A 26,345-nucleotide genomic window follows, 5' to 3' on the forward strand; every position below is an offset into this window, starting at 1 on the left:
GCCCCCTAAACACTCAAGCCCTGTTCCCTCACTCCCTCTAATGGCCACCATCTGAAAGTGGTTGAGTCATCAAGTGTGGAAGGGATCCACATTGGATAAATAGGAGGATTGGGACAGCAGAGCCCTTTGCACTTGACAAGATGATGTTGACTCTGGCAGGTTTGGGGTTCGCTATATATTGTTTATTGTCAACACACCTAAGGTGTTTGAGGGATAGACTCCCTGATGAGTCTGTTCTCATCCAGCCTCTGGCTCTACAGAGTAGAGTAAAAATACAGGTAATTTAAAAATAAATGTAGCCTACTGCAACATCTGCAATCTGCAACATGTGTAATTATAATTAAAATAAGCGTAATAATGACATGTCACCCAACATTATACACAATGTCAATACTGTACAATACAGATTCGGTAAAACTATTTCTCATTCATCAAAAAAGTTGTGGATTGCAATTGTAATAGAAATGATCATCGATGATTATACTCGGATTGTGTAAAATAACTACTTGCAGCATTCCTCTGATATAATATTTTTGTCTAATCTGAAATCCCTATTAATGTAATGTTTCATTGTCAATTAAGGCATTCCAGCGCACTCGCAAACACCGCGTTCGTTTCGCGCGCGTGTTCTTTTATTTTTTTGACAGATATTTGCAGCCTTCCCCGTTTTATACGTCACAACGCTATGCATTGTGGGCAATTCCCTTTCCGTAAGTGGCCACAGCTGCACCCTTACGGTAAGGGGGCAGAAAGGGCTCACTACGAGCCCTCATTCACTTTGCGATTTCAGCGTGGGACATCCCTAAGCCCTCACTCCCTTCACGTGAACGCGCCTCTAAGGGCTTGAGGCAGTAAGGGGGCGGATTGGAATTGGGCCTTAGATGCAGGAGAGGGGGAAAGAGGATGACAGGTGGGATGGGAGAGGGACCGAGAGAGAGAGAAGCCTATAATAAAAGGAGTGGCCAACCTGCCTCTCTACTCTGATTCTTTTCTTTTTTTTTTCCCTGATTTTTTTATCCCATTTTATCCCCCATTAGTGCTCATTTGATTTCTCAATCCTGGTTGCTACTCCATCCTCTGCCGATCTGGGGAGAGCCGAGACTGGCTCCATGCTTCCTCCGAGACATGGGCAGTTAGCCAGCCGCTTCTTTTCACCTGACAGAGGAAGCTTCACCGGTAGGACATAGCACGTGGGAGGTTCACGCTATTCCAACCAGTTCCCCTCCCTCTGAACAGGCGCCCTTAACGACCAGAGGAGGAACCACATTAGCAACCAGGATATTGCATGTTTTTGTGAAGGGGGTTCCTATATGAAGGAAACCCCCGGGAGGCACGGGGAGAACATGCAAACTCCACACAGAAAGGCCCTTTTGCCGACCCCACCCGGGCGGTGGGCACTCGAGGACATGCGGACGGGCACGCATTCCTTCAGCGTTCACCTCGTCCCCAGGTGGGAATCGAACCCACGACCTTCGAGCTGTGAGGCGATAGTGCTTACCACTGCACCACCGTACCTCCCTCTACCCTGATTCTACCCTGATTCTTGAATTTAAATAATGACAATACAATACCTGTCAAAGTCCCTTACCGATTGTTTGTCATTCACTTAAAGCCAATTTAGTTTCTTAGACAAATATGAATTGATCCTATGCATGAATTTAACCCTAACCCTTTCCATCAAGGCAAAGGGATTTATACTGTGTATAGTTTTGATTTAGGTAACCCTTTTGTTTTTGCTGCTGCTGCATAATTCCATTTCTTATTTCCTCGTGCTGGTGTCTGGAGATGTATATTATTCTTATTTCCTCGTGCTGGTGCCCCGAGAGAGACCAGAGGCTCCAGCCTGTTTCTATTCTAGTCATGCTGGAGAATCACCACCTGCTTACTAAATACTGAGCAGTGGTGCAATAATCAAGTGTAAGGTCAATATTTAGATATTTGTTGGTTTTTGATTGAACTGCAATTGGCACTGTCATCACTTGGAAACTAATGGTTTGTAAAGAAAAGGAAAGGAAAAAAGAAAATGCCTTAAAGGGATAGTGTGGATTGGAGTGGACTACATGCAGGAGAACGCAGCCAGCGCCGTCCCAGTTTGGAGAAATAGAGACCGGCCGCGTCAAGCAAGTAGAGCTGTCTACTGAGTGTGAACATGGTCACGAGCAAAAACGTAGGAAACAACAGAAACAAAACATAAAATGCTTCCATACTGCTCACCTGGCGTAATCCAAGTCTCCACAAGCCCTGAGATGCCAAGTTGACATGAAGACATCAATTACACCCTGTTTTTACGCTGGCTGGTTTTGTGGAGGGAAAAACTCTGGCTTGCAGTTCTCCCTGTACAAAATCCGTCCCTTTCTCACAAGGGAAGCGACACAACTCCTGGTCCGGGCACTTGTCATCTCCCTAGGAGAAGGAGAGCCAGCACACAAAATGTCCTTTGGTTAGGTTTATTCCAGTTTTCACCAGGTACAACACGGACGTTTCAGCCTAACGGCCTTCTTCAGCGTCTTGCTGTGTCAGGCGGAAATTACGTTTAAATACAATGAGACCGGAAGTCCCTTCAATAAACGAGATATCAAAATTCAGTTACAGTATATAAAGAATTCAAGAACCAAGCAATGCACAACACACAAGTTCCATTATCAAAGAAAAACAAAATGTCTACATACAACAATGTATGCATTTATAAATAACATAAGTTTGGTCAGCCCCACTGGGTGTGGGAGAGCAGAACCAGGCCTAGGTAGAGGCCCTGCTGTGTTCAAAGTGACAGGTAGGGGGGAGTGTAAGCCAGGTCTGGACTACAGATAGATACAACAAAATACAAAATACAATAGAAATGTTTAAAAAAAAGAATTATGCTTAAATAATTGCACGTTTCCACTAGAATGGCCTAGAAAGAGGTCCTGCTGTGTTGTGATAACAGACAGGAGAGATTAAGCTAGGGCTGGAATGCATATTACTAAGTACATTAAAAATAGACAATACAAATATATACAGAATTGTACATTCAAAGAAAGCAGCCTAATAACAGTTCCTCATAAAGTCCTTTCGGATGCTCTGTCTGAAGAGTGTGAATCCAAAAGGCCTCTCTTTGTAGCAAGGCCCTATCTCTATCCCCACCTCTTCTCAATGGACTAACAGATTCTATGCCCTGGAACCTCAGGGTGCAAACATCATGTCCCATAGCGTTGAAATGTCTCGCTACAGAAGATTTTTCATCCTTATTATGAATTTTACTATTTGTGCTCGGAGATGCACTTGTCATCTCCCGCCTGGACTACTGCAATGTTCTTCTGGCCGGCATACCTGCCTCGGCCATCCGACCACTTCAGCTCATTCAGGACGCTGCAGCCCGTCTGGTGTTCAACCAACCTCAATTCTCTCATGTCACTCCTCTCTTCTGTGACCTTCACTGGCTTCCCATCTTGGTTTGCATCAAATCCAAGACACTGGTACTGGCCTACAGGGCAGTCCACATGACAGCTGCAGAGGAAAAGAAGTTTGCACACTGCAGGGCTCCAAATCGGTGCTGAAATCGGTGCGGTTTTATTTCAGCACCGATGGTAACGTTTCGGGTAGGGATGCACCGATCCACATTTTTTCACTTCCGATCCGATTCCGATACCTGAATTTGGATATCTGCCGATACCGATATTATGCCGATACCGATATTTTTCTTGAATATACAGTATAGGCAAAGATTTGGCCAATTCATTTTTTATTTTTTTTAATATAACTTACAAAAAGCAGACAAAATTAAGAAAATATACAAGGCAAAGATGGATACTATTATACATGGGCAAATTACGGCCAGCGCCCCCCTGTGCCGCCCGCGCTGGAATTGCAAAAACAAAAAAACAAAAACAAAAAAAATCTGATTCCGATCCGATCCAATTCGTGAATTATGTCAGTATGGGCACCTGATACCGATATTGGATCGGTCCCATCCCTAGTTTCGGGCAGCGCCCAGACGAGGAAGGGCAAGGTGCTGCCCGAAACGTTACCACCAGATGAGGAAGGGCAAGGTGCTGCCCCAAACGTTACCACCAGACGAGGAAGGGCAAGGTGCTGCCCCAAACGTTACCACCAGACGAGGAAGGGCAAGGTGCTGCCCCAAACGTTACCACCAGACGAGGAAGGGCAAGGTGCTGCCGCAAACGTTACCACCAGATGAGGAAGGACAAGGTGCTGCCCCAAATGTTACCACCAGACGAGGAAGGGCAAGGTGCTGCCCCAAACGTTACCACCAGACGAGGAAGGGCAAGGTGCTGCCCCAAACGTTACCACCAGACGAGGAAGGGCAAGGTGCTGCCCCAAACGTTACCACCAGACGAGGAAGGGCAAGGTGCTGCCCCAAACGTTACCACCGCTGGTGAAATTAAACTCAGATTTGGAGCCCTGCAGTGTGCGAACTTCTTTTCCTTTCAACAAATCATATTTCAGCCTCAGGCCAGTGAAGCCACCTACACAGTTAGACATGCACACTCCTCTGCATGTGGCCTCTCCCCTGAGAGGAGACAGGAAAAGCATATATTTTGCTAAGATGACGTCCTATCCTATTTTACACATATTACTGGGTGAATTCCATGTTCCAAAAACAAAGATAATATTGACAATTTGTAAAAAAGAAAAAAAAGAAAAGAAAAAAAAACTAGTACGCCCATCTGACAGTAAACCCCGGAGACTAATATTCATGTAGAGAGTGGTCTCCATGCAAGCAGGCGAGGAGAGTGCGAGAGGAGCAGACAGAGGTGCAACCAGCAAGACAGCGAAGCTCGCGCTGTGTCACCACAGAGGATTCCCAAACGTATTGTGCCTTTGAATCTGCTTGTTAAAGGAACACTCCGCCCATTTTCAAATCAACTCTCAATAACTGTCAAACTATTCATCATTCATCTAGTTTGACAGTTATTGAGAGTTGATTTGAGTTAATGAGTTATTGATTTGAGTTAGTGTGGACCAGTGATGTCACTGGTCCACACTTTAACACTCAATAACTGTCAAATTAAATGACAGACTTCAAAACCGTTTAGTTTTCTGATATACTACTGATGTTCTAATGATACAAAGCTGGTTGAAAATGGGCAGTGTTCCTTTAACTTTTTTCGTATATTTTTTCTTCACAAGACGGGGCAAGTGAAAGAATAACACACTCCGTTCTGTTAGAACCTGTCTAAGTGCTCTTCAGCAAGGCACTTAACCAGTGGAACTCAGTAGACACCAGTGGAGAAGCCTACTGTGCAGCTCCGAATTGTGAATGTGGGCATGAATGTAGTTTCCCTCTGGGTATGTTCTCTGTATGTGTTCTCCTCGTAAATGGATTTGGGTTAAAGGTCTTAAAAACACATGCGGTCTTGACATATTTTTAAGACACCGACGACTGGAGAACAATACTCAACCTCACATTGCTTTATGGATTTGCCTCCTACTGTAACTGCTAGTTGATCTAATTGAGTGTGGTGCTGTTGGTTATTCTCCCGTCTATAGTGTGGAGTGTTCTGCCATCTTGTGGACTGATAATGATACTCCAAGTACAGATATGGGTTTTCTTAAAAGGGCCCCATTATAGGAATTGAAAATATGATCAAATATGATTTTATCCGAGTATTTTAAAAGGTGCCATTTTTAAAAATCCAACATTTTCACAGAGAATTTTAGACTATCTCTATGAACTTGATCTTGACTAAAATACTTCAATATGATGAAGGAAATTCTGCCACTTTGCATATTGATTAGTTTATTGGCATTATGTTCCCTCATAGGTCAATCTGCCCAGTAACTAGGGCCTAGGGGTGGGGGATTACCAGATGCCCACGATACGATACTAAAACAATACTTGAGTTATGATGCGATAGTATTGCGATATGCTAGTATTGCGATATATTGAATATTGCGATATATTGTCTAACTCCCTTTCCTACCCTTTCATTGACCTCACCGGAAGTAAAACATGCAGTTCATTTTGTTTTTGCCCGACACGTAGGCTACATTATTAAGCTTCTCTGGACTCAATACGCCACTGCAGGCGCGGACTGCAACATCGGGCGCTTCGGGCAGATGCCCGGTGGCCTGGCAGGGCATGGCTTGCAAAAAAAATAATAATAATAATATCGATACTTGCCGTCCAAATATCGCTACAATATCGTCAGGCAAAATATTGCGATACTATGGTGTATCGATTCCCCCCCCCCACCCCTACCAGTAACATTGTTCTATTCAAGAGGATTGAGATTTTTACAGCAGTAAAATCTAAAGTTTTATATGGACTATTATTCTTTAGGTTTGATAAATTGACTTGGGTAGAAGTAATCCCTGAACATGATATGTCCTCTTCCGGGACCTTCACTGGCTTCCCATCTCGGCAGGCATTAAATTCAAGACACTGGTTTGCCTACAGGGCAGTACACCAGACAGCTCCTCTGTACTTACAATCTATGGTCAGGCTCCAAACCTCTCACCGCTCCCTCCGCTCCTCCAACAGTGCGGGACGCCTCGCCCCTCCTCCGCTACGTGGGCTCAAAAGTCACTCATCCCGATCTCGACTCTTCTCGTCACTGGCACCTCAATGGTGGAACGAGCTTCCACCTTCGGTCAGGACGGCCGAATCACTGCCGATCTTTCGGCAAAGACTAAAGACACACCTTTTCAGGCTCCATCATCTGGGCCCTTCACACACTGAAAATGGCAAGTTTTGAGGAAGATAGGGATTGTGTAGGCCTGCTTGGTACTTTCGGTGAATGGTTGTAAAGACAATTCCTTTATGCGACTCATCACTATCTGTGACATCATCTGTGATCAACTTTCCAGGAGACTTCCAGCAAAAACCCACTAATCACTTTTTAGAGTTGTGTTCCAGACGTACTGCAAGACTAGTATAGTGGTGACCAGCAGGCCACCAGGCCAAGCCGTAGAACTGTTTCAAGATTCAAGTTTATTGAGTGTCCCAGAAGGGCAATTTGGTTTGCTGTATGACATCATCGTGATTTATGACCTCATCACTGTCTGACATAATTGGTGATTTATGACATCAGTGATATATGACATCATTATAGTAGTTACCCGAGTGCACCACCTGGGCGTATGCCTAGGTGTAACGTTACGCCGACTTAGAACTCAAAGTTACGACTAACTGAATTGTATGACTAGTGCACGTATTCACGTGGACGCGCACGTCCGCAGCCTAAAGACCGGGCGCAGTTACGACCGTGGTAAGTCAGGCTTGGTGCACTTGGGGTCAATTCAAATCACAAAATCGGGCGTAGCTAAGACCGGCTAACAGTTAAGACCCACTCTTTTTTACGGCCCAGCTGGTGCACTCGGCTTCTGGCCACCAGGGGTAGCGGTCTAGAACTGAATGACATCATCAATGACCTGGCCACTTTCTTTCTTTCGTGGGGAAATAAGAGACAGACATACTATACCCTCCTCTTATACAGTACATGCCTCGGCCCCCTACTGGCCACGCACTAAAAAGGGGGGCGCTACAGCAATCATTTTAAATGGCCATAACTTGTGTGTTCACGTGTGATCTCGTGAGGTCACTATGTAGTGACCTGGCCGCTTTCTTTCGTGGGAACAAGCAGCAGACGTACACAGACGGCCAGACCCTCTTATAGACACCCAACTGTTCTGAAGGGACTGTAAAGTACTGTAGCTTTATTCATATTAGATTTGTATGGGGTAAGCGCTGCTATCTGTCTCAAAGGAGCAACATCTTATGAAGGGACTCGCTTGCTCCTCCTCGGCTGGACAGGCTGGTGGTCGGCCCCGTAGAGCAGCCATGCCGGGAGGGCGGACAGGGGCTGCGGGGGGTAGAGGCGCACAAACTCTGTCTGTTGATCTGCTGTGTTCCTGGGGTGGAGCGTGGGCAGGAGGATCACCTCTCCGTACACTGCCGTCATGGACCTCTCCTCCCACAGCTGCGGTGAGCTGGGTGGACAGGACTGTCGACGGTATCTGTCTTCCCGTTGTGGCTCCGCCTTCATTCTCTCAATCGCTTCTGCAATGTCTTGGTCTGTGTAGTGGGTGGGGCCAGGGTCGCTGCCGCCACCCTCCGCCCCCTCTGACACCCTCTGCATGGTGTCGTGGGTCACAGTCTTCAGGATGCGCTTAGCAGAGCCAACTTCAGACGAGGACTTCTTCAGTAACATCTCAGATTTGCACACAGCAGCTTCAATCGGTGTCAGACATACATAGAGATATGGACAGACCCTCTTATAGAGGCCTCAGCCCCTAGTGGCCACGCTGTAAAGATTGACATCCCTAATGACATCACTCGCTGATGACATCACAATACATTCAGGTGGTGTCTCGTCATAGACGTCAATGGTCAATGGGTCAGCATGGGGGAAATCCTCCCGTTCAGGGCTTTCCGCTGGTGCATACAATGTCCAGCTGGGTGAAATATACATTTGCCAATATATGCGAAGATGAAAAAGTTTAAGAGTTCCCATATCTAAATATTTCTCTTCATTCCCTGCTGAACTGAGAAATACAAAACACTGCTCAGTGCTGCTATATGCCAACTCTTTGCACCTTTTTAAAGTGAAAACACTGAAACCTTACAGAAGTTCCTTTTTGCAAAAAACACAAACTGGTTTTCCCGTACGGCCCGAGAAAAGTTGCCGCAGCACAAAACGACGTGACTCCGACGTGTCTGGCGTTGTCTCATGCAGCATTTAATCTTCTGCATGTCCCCTTTGAAGGCCAATGTTATTTATTGTCCTCCACACAGTCCACGGTCCTGCTGGAATAAAAGCCAGAGGAGTATTCATGCGGGGGGGAAACTTTCTTAGGGGACATTCACACCAAAAGCGTTTTTTTTTCCAAGAAGAATGCTATGGAAATCATGTTGAGAGCGGTTCTCCCCCTCCCTGCCGTCGCACGCGCCAACTACGTCAGGACGCAGCGGTCACACGGGATCAGGGCAGCCAGCTAGTTTCGTCTGTTTGTTGTTGATTGTGTAAACATGAAAGCTTGATTATTAGCAATTCTGGCAGCAGTGGAGTTTGAAGGGTCCACAAAATGAATATTCATCACAGGCAGTTTGGGGAGTACCACCGGCTCGTCCAGGAAATAATCAAAATACTTAAAACCCCAATACCCTCCCCACCCACATCTTCCCATCCAGGGTCATACAACAGACAGACAAACAAACAAACAAATACTGTCAAAGAAAGAAAAAATAAAATAAAATAAATAAAAAATAAAATAAAATAAATAGTTGCTAGCTTTGTCATTAACGTTTGTATATATGACCGTTAGATAATATTCAGTCAAAGGATATACTTTCAAAGTGACTAATAAAAATAGACCAGGTTGGAGGTACGGTGGTGCAGTGGTAAGCACTATCGCCTCACAGCTCGAAGGTCGTGGGTTCGATTCCCACCTGGGCCGATGTGAACACTGAAGGAATGCGTGCCCGTCCGCATGTCCTCGAGTGCCCACCACCCGGGTGGGGGTCGGCAAAATGGCCTTTCTGTGTGGAGTTTGCATGTTCTCCCCGTGCCTCCCGGGGGTCTCCTTCATATAGGAACCCCCTTCACAAAAACATGCAACATCCTGGTTGCTTATATGGTTCCTCCTCTGATCGTTAAGGGCGCCTGTTCAGAGGGAGGGGAACTGGTTGGAATAGCGTGAACCTCCCACGTGCTATGTCCTACCGGTGAAGCTTCCTCGGGCAGGTGAAAAGAAGCGGCTGACTTGACTGCCCATGTCTCGGAGGATGCATGGAAACAGTCTCGGCTCTCCCCAGATCGGCAGAGGATGGAGTAGCAACCAGGATTGAGTAATTCAAATGAGCACTAAACGGGGGATAAAAATGGGATAAAAAAATCGGGAAAAAAACATAAAAAAAAAAAAAAAAAAAAAAATAGACCAGGTTTCATAAAATGTTCTTTTGATCCACGCACAGTATATCTGACCTCCAATTTCAACATTGACATCACTTCCTGAGTCCATTGCTTAAAGGACGGTGGTTTTTTTGCCTTCCAATAAAACAAAATGAGTCGGCGGGCCAGAAGAGAGGCAAATGCAATTGCATTTCTTTGGTGACCTCGGAGGCTCTCTTCTGGTTGGACTGCACCAAAGATGGCAGTGAGGGGATTAGGACTCAGTGTTGTGTTAGTTAGAGATGAAAAACACTCAAAAATTTGGACCAAAAGTTGCTCAGAGATTGGCAGGACCAGAACATATGCCCTAGAGAGGCCGGGGCATGGTGGCACCTCGGGCATTCCGGGCTGACAGATGGATATATTTTGGATAATTTATCATTAGAGAAATGCAAAGGATGAAATATTTTAAATTGTATTAGATTAAGTCTCACACAGAAAGATGAAGAATGAATTTGTGAAATAATGGTGTCCCATAGTTCTTCTGAGAATTTCTCTCCTATGTCCAGTTCCCAAGCAGCCCTTGTATTGTCCCATGTAGGGGGATTATATTCTGCATCATATTGTACACTTTGGAAATAAGTACCTTACTAAACGGATAGAGATTTAGAATATGATATGTTGGATCTTTCTGGGGGGGATTGGGATAGGATGGAAAATGTTTGGAAGCAAAGCTGCGAATTTGAAAATATCGGAAAAGGTCTCTCTTTGGAATATCATTGTCTTCACACAGAGAACTGAATGATCTAAAAGATGTATCATCAAATAAATCAACAACGAAGACCAATCCACACCCATGCCATGCTTTAAATGCCAGGTCTAATTACCCATGCCATGCTTTAAATGCCAGGTCTAATTACCCATGCCATGCTTTAAATGCCAGGTCTAATTACCCATGCCATGCTTTAAATGCCAGGTCTAATTACCCATGCCATGCTTTAAATGCCAGGTCTAATTACCCATGCCATGCTTTAAATGCCAGGTCTAATTACCCATGCCATGCTTTAAATGCCAGGTCTAATTACCCATGCCATGCTTTAAATGCCAGGTCTACTTACCCATGCCATGCTTTAAATGCCAGGTCTAATTACCCATGCCATGCTTTAAATGCCAGGTCTAATTCAGTAGCGTAGCCAGACTTGGCTCATTGGGTGTGCCACAGAAAGCCAGGGTATGCCAGGGGGCGAACCATTTGGCAATTTTTTGGGGGGTCTTTTCAAACCAGATTTAGAGGAATATTTGTGTGTTGTTTGCTCCTTTTCACACTCATTATTAGCAGGTAGAAGCAGTCAATTAAATTGTATTTTTTGGCAACATGTAAAACCACTTTGTTTAGTATCTCAAAAAAGTCTCACCTACTTTTTCCAATGAGTGTTCTAGTCGGGAAAGAACGCAAATTTGGTTGGCATGAAGGTTCGTCTACTGCAGAGAGATCTGTAGCGTTCTCAGTGTCCTCTGGCTCTGCACAAACCTCCAGTGTGTTGTTGGCTGCGTTCCCCGCTGTTAACGTCATTGTTTCGGCTGCATCATCTTCTTCATAATCGTCTGTCTCTTCTCCACTGTACACCACCAATACAGGTGCGGGAACGGGTGCACTACAATCCGCACTTGTTGAGGGGGAGGGTGACAATGAGTCATCTTCTTCCTCGTCGTCAATGCGACGTTTCTTGCCTTTGCCGAAAAAGCTTAAAAGCGAGCTTTGTTTCATGTCTTCTTGATTTGGCGCTGCTGCTGCTGCTACAGCTGTGCGTGCATTTGTTTACTTTACGTGGACAACAGCTTAACTATTCCCATGATGCTCCGGGGCACATAGGTCAGCGGAGCGTGATTTCTATTCGCACATAGGATAAGTTGGACACAGTGCATGACAGTGTTGATGTGTTTTGCAGACAAAACAAAAAACCTTTTTTACCCCATTTTTTTTAGGTGTGCCAGCGGCCTGTCTGGGTGGCATTTGCACACCCTGGCACACCCGTGGCTACGCGCATGGTCTAATTGTGAAGGTGGAAAGAGGTGATTGTGCATTACTGGAGAGAGGCTATTTACTTGTGTGAAACCAAAGTGTTTTCTAAATTGAGTCCAAATTTTAATTGAGTTTAGTACCACAGGATTTAAATCATGTATTTTTTAATTTAAAGGTATTGGGCAAGTCAACAAGGAGATTGGAGAAACATGACGGCCGGGTAGGCTGTGGAATGGAATTTCTGGAGCGGAGGCATGTCTCATGTTACGTTGGGGGCTCAGAGCGAGCCATGCTGGATCGGCACACACAGCACGTGGATCGGCAATATCCGATCCGTGAATTACCTCAGTATCGGCACCCGATACCGATATTGGATCGGCCCCATCCCTAGAAAAAATACAGAGGACAAATTTCACGGCGCCTCTAACCATGTGTGTTTATAATGTGACAAATAAAGACAGGGTTTGTCCGATCCTGTACCTCTAACCATGTGTGTTTATAATGTGACAAATAAAGACAGGGTTTGTCCCATCCTGTACCTCTAACCATGTGTGTTTATAATGTGACAAATAAAGACAGGGTTTGTCTCTAACCATGTGTGTTTATAATGTGACAAATAAAGACAGGGTTTGTCCGATCCTGTACCTCTAACCATGTGTGTTTATAATGTGACAAATAAAGACAGGGTTTGTCTCTAACCATGTGTGTTTATAATGTGACAAATAAAGACAGGGTTTGTCCCATCCTGTACCTCTAACCATGTGTGTTTATAATGTGACAAATAAAGACAGGGTTTGTCTCTAACCATGTGTGTTTATAATGTGACAAATAAAGACAGGGTTTGTCCGATCCTGTACCTCTAACCATGTGTGTTTATAATGTGACAAATAAAGACAGGGTTTGTCCCATCCTGTACCTCTAACCATGTGTGTTTATAATGTGACAAATAAAGACAGGGTTTGTCTCTAACCATGTGTGTTTATAATGTGACAAATAAAGACAGGGTTTGTCCGATCCTGTACCTCTAACCATGTGTGTTTATAATGTGACAAATAAAGACAGGGTTTGTCCCATCCTGTACCTCTAACCATGTGTGTTTATAATGTGACAAATAAAGACAGGGTTTGTCTCTAACCATGTGTGTTTATAATGTGACAAATAAAGACAGGGTTTGTCCCATCCTGTACCTCTAACCATGTGTGTTTATAATGTGACAAATAAAGACAGGGTTTGTCTCTAACCATGTGTGTTTATAATGTGACAAATAAAGACAGGGTTTGTCCCATCCTGTACCTTGCAACTCCAGACGGACAAGTCAGATGAACACAGAGCTCCCCAAATATAGTAGCAGGATTCAGCCAGCCATTTTACTGTGGACAGATGTAGGACAAGAGAATGTCTATCATGTTCTTGATGATGGGGGGATGGGGGTGGACAGTATGGGGCAGGTGGTGGGCGAGCACCATGTCCCAGGCATCCACCAGGTGGACATTCAGACCTTTGAACACGGCCCGGAGCACCTTGTCATGCTGTAGTGCATACCAGTCACTGGTGAACAGCACATCGGTAAGCGAATAGTCCCTTGGATTTGCGGTCCGAATGACCACCAGCGTGTCGGGAGCCCTGTGCCGCAGCCGTCGCACCGCCCTGCGGATGCCCTGCAGCCGTCTGAGGTACACCTGGATGGGGAAAGAGCTGAAGTGGGCCCAGATGCTGATGACCACAACAGAGTGGCTGCCTCCAACCAGGCTGTCCAGCTCGTTGGCGATGTAGCGCACCTCACTGATCGGGATGTTTTTCCATTGGAGTGGAACACCGTGTACGCGCCACTTCACCGTGATGTTGCGCGCGCTGTCGATGGCCATGAGTGGTCCGACCTTCTTCAAACTGTGCAGGTCAACCTGTTTCAAGTCTGGCAGCACAGAGTCGAGATGTTCAAACCACTGTCTGATTGTGGAGTCTCCATACATGTGGACCACCTTGTCTCTCAAACACTCGCTGATGACAGCGGCGTCGTTGAACTGGTGAACTGTGATGTCACCTAGGGCTTGCCACATGCCCTGGTAGTAATATCCAGAAGGTTCAGGCTTCAAAACACTGCTCTGCATCTCTGGTTGACCTTCCTCCTTTGGCAACACAGTGACATTGTCAGACCCTGAAGCACGAATGAAGACTTTCATGTTGACTTTACTTTGGAACAGTTTCTCCTCGTTGGTGATAAGATATTGAGTCATGTTGGCGGTGCTTCCTCTGTAGTGGCTGATCCTGTCGTCGCAGCTCAGGTTCTTGGGCTTGTAGCAGAACCACGGCTCCCCGGTGTGCAGGTCGGTGTAGTTGCACAGCGGCTCCTGGGTCGAAGGCAGGTAGACGTTACAAACCGTGGTTTCAGAGACGGATCCTGAGCGGAAGAAGCTATGAAAGAAAACCCGGTAAGGGTGGTCCCTGGTCAGCCTGCGCAGCACTGTGACGGCCTCACTGGGGTGTTCCAGCATCACCTCGACCTGCGCTCGTCCCTCCCACAGTAATGGGAACACGGCGGTGTAGGAGCCGTCCAGGTGGTCCACCACTCGCCCGGCCACGCCCGCGCCGACAACCCGGTCGTGCAGTCGGGCGACTAGGAAGTCTCCCCCGAAGCTCTTGGGATGCCCCTGGACGTCCCGCATCAGGATCCGAGCCTCCAGGTGATCGCCCACACGCCACTGCCCCCCCAACCCACTTGCTGGCAGGAGGGTGAAGGTGCTGTGGGTGGCATCGCTGACTCGCTTCAGGGAAACGGGTGCAGCCAAGAGTGGCGCTTCAGGCCAAGCAATGGACTCCAGCAGGAGGCACTCCTCCAGAACATCATAGCAGGAGCCTGCAGTAGTCCAGGACGGTGGAACTATGTTGACACCCAATCTGTCAGACATGAACGACATAGCCATCAAACGCCTCGCACTCACAATAGTAAACAACCCCGATCACCCACTCAACCCACACTTCACTAGGGGTGGTATCGCGATATTTCCACTTGCGATACGTTATCGATACACTGGCACCAAGTATCGATATGTTTATTAAAAAATAAAAAATAATAATAATAATAATAATAATAATAAACAGGCTAAAATATTATGTTGTGTGTGGTAGTTGAAACATAGTTTCAAGTTGACGTTTATTTATGTTTGTAGTTGAAACAAAAACATAAATACTGTAGGCTACATGAATGGAAATGTTTGATCATTAATATCTACTTTTAGAAATTATATAGGTAGGTTATATAGGTTTTCTTGTTTTAATAATAATAATAAAAAGACTTAATGTGTAACTTTTCCTCCGTGGTATCGAAAATGGTATGAGTGAGTGAGTGAACTCTGAGAGAGTTCATGTCAATTCTGCTAATAAATACATAATACCTGCTTCTTGCCTTTTAGGGGATTTTTTTCTCTTCAGTTACACAGATATCGTGATGTATCGTAGGGTAAATTTCTTCCAATATATCGATTATCGCAGAATCGCTGTATCGTGATAATATCGTTATCGAGGGCCAAGTATCATGACCATATCGTATCGTGAGTTACTCCACGATTCCCACCCCTACACTTCACACTACTGCCATCAGGCCGCAGATACAGAGCACTCAAATGGAGAAGAGCACGTTTTGGTAAACGTTTCGTCCCCTCAGCAATAACCAACCACAAAATGCCCCGCTGACCCTGTATAGTTCCAGACCTTACCTCACCTTACCCTACGTTTGTGTTATATGGTGTGTTATATGTTATATGTACTGTGCTCATTGAACATGTACCGACTGAAAACAAATTTCCTACGGGACAAATAAAGCTATCTAACATTTTATTATGAAACGTTAGGCCACCAGTAGCCACGGCCCACCTGTTCAGCAGGATAGTAGTGGCCAGCAGGACGGACAGCACCAGGAGGAAGATGGCAACATTGGTCTTCATGATCACCGACAGGCTGGAGGTTGAAGCAGGCCAACAGACTATATTCATGGTCAGAATCAGGGTAAAATCAGTGTAATCTCATAGCCTTAGGGTGTATTCACACCTCTGGGTCGTTTGCTTTGTTTCCCATTCAGGGGCTTAATTTTTTTTTTTATACACACAGACAAGCAAACAAGGTAAAATAAAATAAAGGGAGAGGGGGGGGGGGGGGTTGTACAATGGAAGTTACAAACATGATGTGGTTTATCGTACACAGATATACAGCGGCAATGATTTACATAACATGGTAATGGAACATGGTTGTATAGTTATAGTGCTGGTCAAGAGGAGGATCTACAGTAGCATATTGGTATAGTGACTTTCTTTATCAAAAAAGGCACGTGCAATGTCCCAGTGGCCCTGCATGGATTCAGGGGTTCAGGGATTCATGGATTCAGGGGCTTAATTGATACAATTGTTGCATTTGTGCCTTGGTTCGTTTGTGTTCACACAGCCACAAATCAAACGGTCCAATAGTATTGCCAAACTTCCTGGATTGGCCAGGAGACCCTCTGGTAGGCTAATAGCCTCCCGGGATGGGAAAAATAATTCACAGAGATTTGATTACCGGTATAATAATGCGTTTTGTTAGACCTACATTGTAGTCTACGTCGGGCGTGCGCCGTGCGAGGAGAGAGAGAGAAAGAGGGAGGGATCGGGAGAGAGAGAGAGAGAGGGAGAAAGTTATTTATTTATTTATTCATTCATTTATTTAGGCTATCTGGAATTTGGAGATAGAAGATCAAAGACCCTCGCAACGTCTGCTATTACTATCACAGAGACTTCAGAGGATTACACATATGAACACCTGTCCTGTCAGGAATAAAATATGAATAAATAATTTAACACCCGTGCCTGTAAGATCATTAAGGACCCCTCCCACCCAGCCCACCCCCTGTTCCAGCCCCTCCCCTCAAAAAGACGATACAGATCAATTCCCACCAAAACTACCCACTTCAAAAACGGTTTCTTTCCCACAGCCATACGGACTCTGAACTCCCTCAGCACCCCTCTCCCTCTCCCCCCTCCCCCCTCACCCTAACTTTACGTCTGTTGGTCTTGTATCCTGTATTTATGTATTTATTGTTGGAAGTGGGAAAGGTGTAACTGGTTAATTGTCTAAATGTATCAATGTCCTGTTTCCATGTTTTGCCAGAGCTATATCATCATGTACTGAAACTAAATACCACCAACCTGGTTGCGTGGCAATAAAAGTATCTGTATCTGTATCTGTATAGCCTACACCCTACGGACATTTCGAGGAAGACATGCAATCAGTCCGATTGTCTGACTGAACCAGACAATCTTATCACAAAGAAGGCTGGCTTTGATTACCACGACTTGTTATTTAATGGAGACCAGAGGTAACATGATCAGATTCAGATTTTTGAACACGGCCCGGAGCACCTTGTCATGCTGTAGTGTAGTGCATACCAGTCACTGGTGAACAGCACATCGGTAAGCGAATAGTCCCTTGGATTTGCGGTCCGAATGACCACCAGCATGTCGGGAGCCCAGCAGCCGTCGCACCGCCCTGCAAACTAGGGGGGAATTCCCCCCTCATGTTCTTCAGATGGGGGGGATTTATAGATTTTTTTTGGGGGGGGGGGGGATCTATAGACTTTGGGGGGGATTTTTTCAGGCGATATACTATAACGACAAATACCTGCTTCTCCTGTCCAATAAGCGATAATACTGTAATTTCAAATTATTGTATTTAAAAAAGGAAGTAGTTTATGCACACCTGAGTCTAAATTACTATGGCTTTTGTCGTGTTTCTTCTGCAGACTAAGCCATAGGCTTTTGGTTCTATGAAAGTCTTTATTTTTTTGTATTGAGTGATACACTTTACTAAAACACTATCATATTATATCAGAAGTGTTCTTTGTTTTCTGTTCACAATAGTGATGTCAGTTTGATTTGGTTAGGTTACATCTATGGAATATTAAATCATCCATCTTTGCTCAATACATCTGCCTTTCTTACTGTCATTACTGGCAACTAAACCTGTTTGAATTTTGCATTAGTGGAGTGTTCTATTGAAGTGACTATAAATCATCTGTCTGTCGTTTCACTTTTTATTGAAAATGCTTCCACCAGATTTTCACGGCTGCTTTATGAGAAACGCCATTTGAGTGGCGAGTGAGACATCGTTGACATCACTGGCACTCGGCCTAAGGAGGATTAACGTTATTAATTAACGTCATTATCGATATCAGATTTTTCATCGCCAATAACGTAATGCTAAACATCACTGGCACTGACGTTACTCGTGTTGACGTTTCAGCTAGAAGTGCCTTGTTGTTCGACTTGTCCTGTTAGTTTTATCTGAGCGGGTCCCCCTTCTGAGGACTAGTTTTCCTTTTTAGCCAGCGATCTATCATGTTTGCAAGCAGCTGTCTACCCACCGAGAAATCAGCAGAGGAGCGTTGATGTCAAGAGAGGACTGAGGGACGTGATATTTATTTCCTTTTTTCCCCATGATGGCGAAGGCTAGGCGAAGAAGCCATGACCCGCCCCTCTCTGCCTCTGATTGGCCTAGTGTCAAACGTTCATCCAATCACATTCGCTTGGCTATCCTGCATCTCTTTCTACAGTCTGTGCTCCGTGGGTCAGACAGCCGTTTCGCTTGCATAGATCGGTCTGCGCAAACCATTGCGGGATTACTCCCCCTTTATAAATTTAAAATATGCGGGTATTCGGTAAAATGTGCGGGATTCCCGCAAACCCCACGCCGAATTTTAAGCCCTGTTATGTGGTGATGCAAAAATCCCCCAGTTTATCCAAGCAAACGCTAGTTTCACAAGTCGCCAAAACAGGATCTGGAGAATGAAGATGTTTTTAAACGATAAAAATGCTCGTTCTTCAGGCCATTACGCACAGCGCAGCTGACTACAGCAGCTGTTTTATCCAAAAATGCGAACCGTTTCCTGCTTTGTGTTAACCTGACGCTGCCAGATCGATGAGTTTGCTTCAAATATCTGTTTCACAAACAACATCCATCTGGATTCGGCCAAGCTACATTGCTGAAGAGGGCGGTCACTTTTTTCAAGCTACTAGGCAGGTGATTGGATGGACCGTCTGTCTGTCACCGTCTGGGCTTGCCAGCGCCAACCAATCAGATCGACTTCCCTTCATGACGTAGCAGCGCCTGATCAGCTAGGACTACAATTGCTAATAGTTAGCATGGAGGTCGCAGATTTTTTGCTGTTTTTGTAAGGTGAATATTGGGTGCAACCATTGACTATTCAATTTGCCAAAAGAAAGAAGAATTACTGCAGATGTCTGACTGAGGATGAAGTGCAGGTAGGCCATTTTGCACGTTAAATGTAACTGATTGGATTAACTGATGTTACGCTAACGATAGCAACATTTGGAGGTTGGGGTGCTACGTCTGATGATTGATGATTAATGTTAACAGCGATTCATTCATAACACATATCGTTGTTCGTTTCTTCAGGGAACTGATGACACGATATGACACCGAGTGGCACGCACCCTGGACGGCTAACGTCATGGAGACGCAACGCTCTCTAGCCTTTATGATCATGGCAACAACCAAATGCTTTGATACAATATAATGATTTAACGCTACTATTTAACTGGTGAATTTTAGCATATGTGTCAGTGGAATGGTAGATATTTACGCATGACTGGAGAATGTTATTTGCTTACTTTTGTAATAATAAACTAAACGGAGAAATGACGGCCGTGTGTGGTGTTGTTGTTACATAATCTGCTGGTCTTGAGGCATGATTGGGTCAAATGATAAGACGATGTAAATGCATAAAGATGTTGTCAGATGAATCTGCGAAAGGGAGCTGCCTGGAGCCCAGAGGACGTCAACAGAGAAGAGGAAAAACACCCTGGTTACACCATGCAGCATGTATTTGGATATAATCTCTAACTTTAAGAATGGTTCCTTGTTGATATACCGTATTCCTAGTATTGGCTCCCATGACGTTTGTTTACCCCCTATCTAAAGTACAAGTGCAAAATCTTAAGCTACCGGTATGTTCTATCGATAAACCAATTTCTCGAATAACAGCTCCAAAATATCAGACATATAGGACTACTATATGCTAGAGCTATATTCACACTTCACAGTATAATTTATGCAAGCGGGGGAAAATATCAGATAAACTGATTGTTGTATTGTATCCTGAGATCTTTAATCTCGCCTGTATAACATAATATGTCACTCGGACACCAACGTGAGTTAACGTGGTTTATTAAACAGCAGCCAACATTCCAATCATAGCAGAATACACTTCAGCTAGCAGTAAAGGGACAATACATCACACTGATCTTTGCAGTTCTGTGTTGATTAGCTAATAATTCAGTGGCATTTTGATTAACGTTATGATTTATTTCGATTTGGAACAAAAATGATGGTTTAACAGATTGCATGTTTACTGGGCTGTGGTGAGAGTGAGAAGGGCTTTGTGTTTGTGTGACTTGCGTGAATGGCTAGCCGTTAGCCATTACAGCCTTACAGCTAATAAGTTATCCCAGCCTAGCGGTCTATCTCCCCAAATTCTACAACAATGTCTTGTTTACTAACGTTCATAGTTGATAACATTACAGCAATACAGTTACGGTTTCGTACTCACTGTAAGATCAAGTGTTTAACGTTTATGTTAGCTTATTGTTTTGAATAGAATGTTTGACTAGCACACTGGAGCTAGCCTCGGTAGCCGCCGCCATGTTGAATAGTGAAAGAACTACAAACGCAGAGGCGCCTCTCGGTGGCGTCACACCCGGTCTCGCCTAAAGCCCGCCCCTAGCTCACGCTGATTGGTGCGCCTGTGTGGCGGCCGGTTTGAATGCATCTCTGAGGCCAGGGCCAGACTGAGGTGGATTGTGAATTTGTGGAACAATGCCGCCCCCGTCTGGTGGAGTCAGGCTAGCTTTGTGTTGGATCGAGGTCGGATCACGTTCTCACCACAAACAAACCGCACCAGAGTTCGTTTGGAAGCGGACCGAGACCACCCTTTCTTGGCGATCTCGGTCCGCTTGTTTTGTCCTACATCCGAGTGTGATTGCTGTGTTCATACTCCCCCAAACGAACCGCACCAGGGGGGGAAACGCTCTCTATTTCGGAGCAACTGCTCCAAACGAGATAGGTGTGACACCCTTATATATCACATCACTGATGACATCACGATTGCTAGTGACTAGGGATGGGCATTTCTAGCAAAAACACTATTCGAAATTCGCTGGCCAAATTCGAATTTAATTCGAAATTCGAAAAAAAAAAAAAAATGTAAAAAAAAAAAAAAAAAAATTTTTTTTGTGAGTGAAATGTTGCATTGTCTCCCCTGATTCTAAGTCTATGGCTTTATTAATTAATATAAAAAGCTTCTGCTGTGGATTTTTAGCTCAAACAAGCATTGCACCACTGAAGTAAAGAACATGTTACATGACATTGACATTTTCGAAAATAAAAAACAGTTTTGACAATCATGAGTGGTTCATTAAATATTTAGTAGGCTCAGGTCTGAGTGCCAAAGGGGTGCCAAAGTCACCCCCTCTCCCTCTTCATGGGATTTAATCCGCCATTCATTTTTCCATAAACCTTGCTTAAAATGCTTATAAAAATTGTTTTACTTGCTCAAACCAAGCGATTTGACTATACTTAGAATCAGGGGAGACAATGCAACATTTCACTCAAAAAAAAAAAAAAAAAAAAAAAAATTTTTTTTTTTTTTTTTCCGAATTTCGAATTTCAATAATAAAAGTCGACCTTGATAATAACAACGATTATTCGAAAATTCGAAATTCGATGCCCATCCCTACTAGTGACATCACTGATTACATCACTGGTGACACCACTGATGACATCACAATTGCCCAAGTGAAATCACTGATGACACAATTCACCGATTTATGACATCACTGATGATGTCACAAATTGGGACTAAGCCCCTTTTAGACTGGCCAAAAATCCCACTAATATCCACAAACTACTGGCATTATAGCCATATATATTATATCACTGATGACATTCCAATTGCTCGAGTGACATCACTGATTACATCACTGGCGTCATCACAACTGCTCAAGTGAAATCACTGATGACACAATTCACTGATCTATGACATCACTGATGATGTCGCAAATTGTGACTAAAGCCCCTTTAGACTGTCCCACTAATATCCACAAACTAGTGGCATTTTCTTCAGTCAAAAAGTTTCCAAGTCGGGCCATTTAGCCGATAGAGCGACCCTGCAAGTGAGGTGGGTTTTCACACGACGGCTCTGCATGCCACGGAGATATAAATCTTGGCGGTGGTCCAACGCGTGATTTTCCGACCTTGCTTCTCGTCCTCCTGAGTTGCCACCCCCTTTTCTAGTGTGAGTCAGAAGTGATTCTCACAGTCTGAAATTCGACTTTCTTAACACTTAATTACTTTACTTTAAATTGATTTGGGGCTTCAAACCGTGTCTCCAAAACCAAGCGCAGTTCGGCCATTCAAAATCAATATACAGTCAATGCTTGTCGCCAAGAGACTCATTCTGAAGGAGTGGAAGTCCCCCTCTCCACCTTCTTGGACGGACATGGTCTCGGTTATGTGTCTGGAGAGACTCAGGTTCCTGAGGACCAACTCACTTAAGGAATTTTCCAATCTGGGACCTGTTTCTGGCCTACTTGGACAAGGTTAAAAGTGACAAGTAATTTGCCCAGCTGATTTCTCATGTGGAATCTCTTACAAGCACCTTACGCAGTTGGTAGGACCATGTTGTAACATTGGAATGTTGATGATATTATATTATGCTTTTTCTTTTTTTCTTTTTCTGTGTCTGAGCCTTTTTGTTTTTCATGTTCTGAAAAATTGCAAAATAAAATATTGGGGAAAAAAATAGTCATCACTGATGACATCACTCACTGACGACATCACTCACTGAAGACATCACAATTGCTCGAGTGACATCACTGATGGCATCATCACGGATTTATGACCTTGCACTGTCTGTGCAGTGATTTATGACATCATCGTGATATATGACATCACTATAGTAGTTAGCTGCCACCAGGCCGAGCCATCTGCAACTGTATGAGATCATCGGCGATTTGTGACCTCTACACTGTGTGTGACATCAGTGATTCATGATACCGGCGATTTCTGACCTCTACACTATGTGTGACATCATCAGTGATTCATGACACCATCGGTGATATATGAGATCACCATAGTAGTGACCATCAGGCTGAGCCGTCTATATAACCATCAGATAAACAGCTGTAAAACATGCTTGCGAAATGGATAATTGTGATTTAGAGAAGCTCTCCATATCTGGAGCGACATTTCAGCCAGCTTTCAGAGCAGAAGAAACAGACTACAAAGTGACAGTAGAAAGCACTGCTGACAAAGTCACCCTGGACGTGATTGCTAGTGATTGTGAGGCTTCCTGTACAATTCTCTTTGGCGACGGTTCCAGGACCATTCAACTGAATGATGGGGTCACCAGAGTAGAAATAGAGGTGGTGGCCGAGGATGGCACCACAAAGAAATACTGTGTAGAAATAACCAAGCTGTCGGCGAATATCGCAGTGCTCAGTGATTTGGCCATAGAGGGAGATGTTCCACTTCACCCCGCATTTTCTCGCCGAACCTATGAATACAACAGTACTGTTCCTTTCCACTCCACCTCTGTAACCCTGCTGCCCAAGCTGCCCGACTCAAACATGAAAGTGTCCGTGAACGGAGCCTCCAGCTCCCAGCCTGTCCCGCTGAACTTTGGAGACACTGTAGTGGGGGTCGCAGTCTGTTCGGCAGATGGCAGTAATTCACAGGGGTACACGGTGCTGGTGACCAGAGAGCTGTTCCCCATGGCCGTCACCTTCACCGATGGGGAGCATCAGCTGGACTACGAATGTCCGGTTTCTCTGAGTGTGCTGTACAGGCCCATCTCCATCAAATCCAGTGATCCCAAGCACATCTTCTCAAGGCCGTACATCGAGATGCTGACACGGAGGTCAAAGGTGGACCCGTTCAGCGGGTTTCCACTGGCAGAAGGCTGGAAGGTTCTGGAGTCAGACCTCGACAAGACGATGTCCGCCGCCACCGTCAAGTGCTTCTTTGCTTACAGAGGATGTGAGGCCGTGATGAAACTGTCTGAGGCCGGGCTGCACTCTCTGGACTGTCCACACAAGCCGACGGGAGAACTGGACACAAAGGATGTCACCGAGACAAATTGGTATAAGGAGCACTTTGCATCATCCGGCTGTTTGGAGATAAAGACTGAACACACTTTGGAGGTGCGTAAGTGGGAGAAGAGACTGCAAAATGCAGTGCAAGAAGACAATGTCGATAAGCTGTGTGTCATGGCCCAGGATCAGCTGAAACTCTACAGACAACGCCTGCCAAAGCCAGGTGACATGCGGCAGTATGAGAAGGGCCAGTCTCCTCTGTCCAGCCTGGAGGAGGCTGCAGTCCTCTACGCCTCGGCTGCTCAAGTGAGCTCCAGAGAGGCCAGGCTCCACTTCCAGCTGGGCCTGGTCCTGGAGGAACAGCACTATGCTAAGGAGATGTACGGTCTCCAGATGAAGGCGGACAAGGACAGAAATAAGTTAAGTGACGCCAAGTCAGCGTCATATCAGGATGACATCCTGGCTGTGTGTAAGCTCCACGGTTTCCCCAGCATGCCCACTGTGGAGAACCAGCTGCAAGCCTTGGACAAGGAGTACCACCAGCTCAAAGACCAGCATAGTGCAGTCCAGTCCAGCAAAGCAGACTACGTCCAGACACTCTACCTCTGGCTCTCCCAGAAGGCTGGCAAGGACGGCAGTGCGGGCATGCGGGACAAGGAGAGCTGTGTGCACCAGGCTCTGATGAAGTACCTAGACGCCTGGTCTCTGAGCCCAGACTGTTGGGAGTACAACCTGCATGTGGGCAGACTGCTGCTGCTGCAGGGGAGGAGCAGGGAGGCACTGCAGCACCTGCAGACCGGCCTGGCACTACAGCCGCTGCACCCTGCACTCAGGTTCTTCACTGGCCTGGCTCTGCTGCAGCAGGAGCACAAAGCCTCTGAGGAGACAGAGAAGCAGGCCACACTCTACTTACAGCAGGGCCTGGAGCACCTCATCAGACAGTGCTGCGGCCAGAGTGTGTCAGATGGGGATCCATCTGACCCTCTGTCCAGCATCAACACCCAGTTCCTGCGGGGCCTTCTCACATTGGGCCAGCTCCAGCAGAGAGCTACACTGACAGGGAAGGCCATGAGCGCCGAACAAGTCCACCACACCATAGTGGTGCTGGCGGCTCAGAGCGTGAGTCGGTGTGTGGGTCATGGCAAGGTGAGCGAGCAGCTGGAGTGGGTGCTGCTAGACGCTCACTTCGCCCTGCTCCAGGGGCTCATCCAGCGGGGCGAGAGCCAGCCTGAGGCTGGCGGCCAGAGGCAGGCCATCGTGGCCAAGAGGTGCCAGGCCCTCACTGCGCTCATACGCCTCGCCTCTATCACCCCCTGCCAGGAGCTGCTGGACATGCAGGAGAAGGCCTGCCAGGTGGCGGCAGTGACCTCGCCCCGGGACAGCCACGGCCTGTGTCTACTGGGTCTGGCCCAGCTGGCCCAATATGACTACAACCCTGAGTCACACAGGGGAGAGGTGGCCAGGGCCGATGCCTGCCTCAGCTTCCAGGCCAGCATCGCACTGGAAGACAAACATCAGTGTGGAGAGCCACCTGACCAGCTGACTAAGCAGAAGTGGTGGCAGGACCGGTTTGAGGCTGAGGGGGGGGGTCAGGCATCAGGTGGGGAGGTGCCTTCTGATGCCACCATGCAGGCTGAGGAGGGAGGTCAGGTGTCAGGTGGGGAGGTGCCTTCTGATGCCGCCATGGAGACTCCCAGCGAGCCAGGGGAGGGGCCTTCTGATGCCACCGTGCCCAAGAAAGGCACTGGGCGGGCTAGGGGAGGCCCTGTGCGAGGGCGGGGAACCAAAACTCCCACCGCTGCTCACGACTCCACCCACACCAGAGGGGAAAAAGCTGCCCCACCTCCAGCCAAGACCCCTGCAGCCAAGGGGAGAGCTGGTGCCGCAGCCAAGCCAGGGGGACCAGCCAAACCTCCCAGCAAGTCCTCCACTAAAACCCATCACCGCCCCGGCAAGTCTAAACAAGACCCCTGTCTTGATCCTGTCAAGACAGCAGAGGAGCCTGCAGTAGGTGAGGCTGTCAAGACAGCAGAGGAGCCTGCAGTAGGTGAGGCTGTCAAGGAGCCTGCTGTAGACAGTGTCAGTTTTGCATCCAGTCCAGTGAACTGCAGGTCCCACGTCCCGCGGCTGGGCCTGGCCCGTGCCCTGTCACGCTGTGTAGACACCCGGGACCAGGCGCAGGGGCTCTACCGGGATGTCATCTCCATGGCACCAGGGGTCCACGATGCCTACATTGAGCTGGTGGAGCTGGTGGAGCCGTTGGACCCTCAGGCTGCCATGGAAGTGTACTGCAGCTTCCCTTTGAAGCCTGTGGCCGAGCAAACCTTTGACGATGCCTTCATCACAGGAGAGACC

The 26,345-nt window shown here is 46.3% G+C and overlaps 1 pseudogene across 1 annotated transcript; it reads right to left on the reverse strand.

Moving 5' to 3' along the window:
• Positions 1-13,223: 13,223 nt before the first annotated feature.
• Positions 13,224-15,845, reverse strand: LOC310777720 (NXPE family member 3 pseudogene; annotated as a pseudogene). Its single transcript has 2 exons — positions 15,727-15,845; positions 13,224-14,751 (listed from the first exon to the last, which is right to left on the reverse strand). The product of its transcript is annotated as an NXPE family member 3 pseudogene (transcript).
• Positions 15,846-26,345: the final 10,500 nt, after the last annotated feature.

The sequence above is a fragment of the Poromitra crassiceps genome, assembly GCF_964638095.1.
Source record: "Poromitra crassiceps genome assembly, chromosome: 6".
In the NCBI taxonomy this organism is placed as follows: Eukaryota; Metazoa; Chordata; class Actinopteri; order Beryciformes; family Melamphaidae; genus Poromitra; species Poromitra crassiceps.